Raw genomic sequence first — 3,835 nt, 5'->3', positions numbered from 1 at the left:
TCATTCTTTAAGGAGCACTAAGGTACTCATTTTACCCAAGAGGAACCCAAGGCTCAGATCACCTGCCTTCTCAAGCACCACACCCTTCTGAGATTACAACAGCAGCACTTCCTTCTCTGTTAATCACACTCTACAGTTTACAAGGCACTTTCACATCTGCCTCATCACCTCATGAAGATACCGGTCTCATCCTCCTTGTACAGATGGGGGAATTTGAGGCTCAAGGAGCCCGTGGACAGTCATTTCTCCATAGTCAATCTTTGTAGGGGCTTCTTAGTCCCAAGAGGAAAGGGGATGTAGTTGGAGTCCAAGCAAAGATTATAAATGAAAAGATCACCCCCTCCTTCCTCTCCTCTATTGGTGGTGGTGGGGGCATGCACGCTCAGGAATCACAGTAGAGACCACATCCTGTGCTTTGTCCCCTCCCAGGAAGTATCTTGGAGAGGCTGGTGACTTCACTGGGCCTCTCCAGAAAGTCCTAGAAGAGCCATCCAGATCAACCCATCTTACCAGTGGGCTGCCCTGAGCACATGTCTTCTTCAATTGGAGAGAAAGAAACTAAGGCCCAGAGGGGTAATAGGTGTGCCCAGGGCACCTAGCTGGTTAGGGCGGGGCGGAGGCTGGAACTGGGGCTGGAGCCTGGTGGCCCAGGGCTCTCCTTGGATGCTGCACTGCAGATGTTCTAGACCTTGGCAGCTACCCTGCACTGCAGTCTCCCCCACCTCATCTCAGGAAATCAGCCCCACAAAGTCAGGCCCCAGGTTTCTCTGGGTAGCCCTCTTGACTGCACACTCATATCCAATTCTGCCCGGCAACAGCTGTGGCCCTTATGTAGAAGCCAACAATATTTTCTGTATCCCAGCAGAGGTACCCTTGGGAACAAAGGGTAGAAGGCAAAGAAAAATGGATGAGTGACTGTCACAGCTGCAGAGGGGGATGAAAGCCTCTGCCTCCCGCCCTACCCAGCCCCACCCAACTCCCAGAATCCTAAATCTTAGAACAGCAGTGGAATCATAGAACACCCGCACCGGAAGTGCCAGCCAGTTTAGCAGACTTTGCTACAGGCGGGCAACAAAGGCCCAGAGAAGAAAGAGCTTGCTCAAGAACTCTCATTACACCTTCACTGCACCCTAGCTTCCCACTAACCCCCAGGCCAGTGCCCTCTGCATGGCTCAGGGCCTGCCAGCTAGAAGGTCAGGGTCCACAGGGCTGAAACCTGGGCGGGCGATTATTCACCACACCTCGAAGGGCTAAGCAGGTGGGATATCCTGTTTGGGTCAGTGGGGCCAGCAATTTTAGGTGTGTTTTGATCAAGAGAATATTAGAGGAAAAAGAGCAGACTCTTGAGGGAAACCAGCCCTTTCACAAATCTGAGAGCCATATGTCCAAATTTGGAATTGTCAGAAAAGACCCACCAGAGTTTAGAGAAAAGGAGAGGGAGGGAGGATGCAGTGGCCAGACTAGTCCTCCTCAAGGACCTCCTTCCCTTTCCCCTTGTAGAGTCTACAAGGGTTGGGCCAGGGTTTCAAGACTTATAATCAAGATTCTCAAACCTGTAATCATTTCCCAGCTGACAAAAAAATCCATTTTCACAGCTATTGTTTCCTCTATCAGCTCTGGAGGTGGAGAAGGAAATCAAGGCTCAGAGAGGGAAAGCCACTGGCTCAAGGTCACACTGTAAATTGTTGGTGTTGCTAAGACTTGGAGTGAGGGTATTTCACTTCTATATGCTAGTATCTGGGGAGTTATCTGAAGATCCCAAGCTTTGGGAAGGCCTGTGCTTAGGGGAAGCATAAAGAGTCCTGGGAACCCAGGTGGGAGACTCCTTCATATGCAAGCAGTAGCACAAAAGGAACCAGGTCCATGGGTCCTCAGATATGGACTGCTGGTCCCTCACCTGGCTGCCAACAGAAAGCCCGCCCTACAGCACCACACATAAATCGTTTCACATCCAGCTGGAGGTTCGGACTCTTCAATCTTTGCGCTCAGCCACACCCTTCCGTGCGAGCCCGGAGACTCGCGTCCAGCGGCCCCCAACCTCGGGCTTTCTTAGTCTCTTCAACCCCCTCTAGTTAAGGCCGGCAGGGTCCGCAGCCTGGCGCCCCCAGCCCTCGACACCACCCTCTGCAGAGCCAGGGTTCCTCTCCGCTCCCCTCCCCCTCCAGGGCGCCCTCCTCCTGCGCTCCTCCGCCTGGGCCCTAGACTTGCTCCACTGCGCTCCCCTAGACACACCCAGCCGCGACACTCTCAGGTTACCGTGCCCTCTGGTTCCCGCTCCTGGCAGGGGGCGTCGATCAGCCGGTGACTGAACACTTACTGCCCGTCCCCTTGTCCCTGCAGCCCGTAGGTGGGGCCCCTCTGGGGCGATTCCCTTCTCCGGGATCAACCCACTCACCGCACGGCGGAGACCTCTTGCAGTGGACGGACTGGGGGACGCGGAGCTTGCTGGGTCGGAGCCCGTTAGCCGAGCAGCAGCCGCAGCGCAGGGGCGGGCCGGAGGACAGCCGGCGGCTCTGGGTCGGACACGTGGCGCGCAGGGGCCAATCCGGCTCGCTTGCCTCCCCCCAACCCCCACCCCAAGCTCCCACCCTTAAGTTCCTTAGCTCTTGGAATTTTAGATGTCATCAACCCGAGGGGCCCGCCAGGAAAACCGTGTCAGTTCTCAGACCCGGGACCTAGAGAGAGTAAGGGGAGTTGGCCAAGGTCACCCAGCCACTCAGGGCTAGAGGTCAGGGCTTCTGACTCCCAGAGCTGGAACACATTCCCCCAAATTCCTACTCACCCAAGGTTTGTAGGGAAACAAAAAATTTAGGCTTGCTAGAGTTTGACCACTTTATCTGCCTGATCAGATTACATGGTTCGACAGCCCTGTCTGGTTGGTGGCGTTTATCCACTTTTCCAGAGGAAAGAGAATCCAGAGAAGGCCAGTTCCTTGACCAAGGTCACACAGCCACCAGGTTGTGGACCCCAGATTCCAACTTGCACCAGGAGACTCCAGAAGTCCTCTTATTCATGCTTGGCTCTGGGGAGTGCGTGGGAAGGCAGGCAAGGAGACCAGGGCTATGGAGAAAATGCTAGAACATGAAAAAAAGGTAGAATCTTTGGGAATCCAGAGATACTGCGAATTATTGTCCCTGGGGATTTGTGTGGACTTCCTGGAGAAGGTGAAGCTGCAGTAAAGGGTTCCATCCATTCTCTGCCCCCTCAGAAATCCTGCCTTTGGGAAAGATTCAGCTTTGGCCATGGGGCCAGCACAGCTACTGAGTCTCCATGGGCAAGACACATACCTGCTCTGATTTTCAATTTGAATCTCTGAAAGATGGGGATAATCAAAGCATCTTCAAAGGGTTGGTCTCAGAATATGTCACCAGTTCAGAGATCTCTACCATGGAAATCTGGTTGGAAAACATGTTCTTTTACTTTTTCATGTCTCTGCAGGCCAGGCACTGAGCTGGGAGACATAAGTGAGCAAGTCCAGTGGGTCCCTGATCTGCCTTCATGGAGCTTCTACTTTGAGGGAAGATAGAGGGTTAGATTGTTATTACAGTGAAGTCTAGAGTGTTGCAGTATTGAAACTATAGAGCAGTATTTTTCAACCTTTTTTAATCTCTCAGAACACTTTGAACCTGTGGTTAAACTTCTGTGGCACACTTAAATTATGTCGATTTAAAAAAAAAAGAGTAAAAGTACCTATTGTGCTTTGAACTGCTTTCAAAAATAATTTAATTAATGATCTTTTAAATTTTTCATAGCACACCTAAGATCCTCTGGTACACTGGTTGAAAATCGCTGCTATAGAGGGCTGTAATGGCCCGGAGCAGATGGACTCAGCCTA

The 3,835-nt window shown here is 52.2% G+C and overlaps 1 protein-coding gene across 3 annotated transcripts in view; it reads right to left on the bottom strand.

Moving 5' to 3' along the window:
• Nucleotides 1–2,572, bottom strand: part of ANXA6 (annexin A6) — a 57,486-nt gene extending 54,914 nt beyond the window's left edge. The window contains exon 1 of one of the 3 annotated variants that reach the window (XM_003782029.3): nt 2,396–2,572. The gene's annotated coding sequence lies outside the window, so the exon portion shown is untranslated. Of the gene's footprint in view, nt 1–2,256; nt 2,356–2,395 lie in introns of those variants that run through there. The other 2 variants (XM_012808389.2, XM_023515453.1) reach the window with 2 other exon arrangements.
• Between the last annotated feature and the right edge of the window lie 1,263 nt (nt 2,573–3,835).

The sequence above is a fragment of the Otolemur garnettii genome, unplaced genomic scaffold (assembly GCF_000181295.1).
Source record: "Otolemur garnettii isolate 467f Iridium unplaced genomic scaffold, OtoGar3 scaffold00003, whole genome shotgun sequence".
Taxonomy (NCBI): Eukaryota; Metazoa; Chordata; class Mammalia; order Primates; family Galagidae; genus Otolemur; species Otolemur garnettii.
The sequence above is the reverse complement of the archived record's forward strand: the minus strand, read 5'-3'. Positions and strand labels throughout refer to the sequence as shown.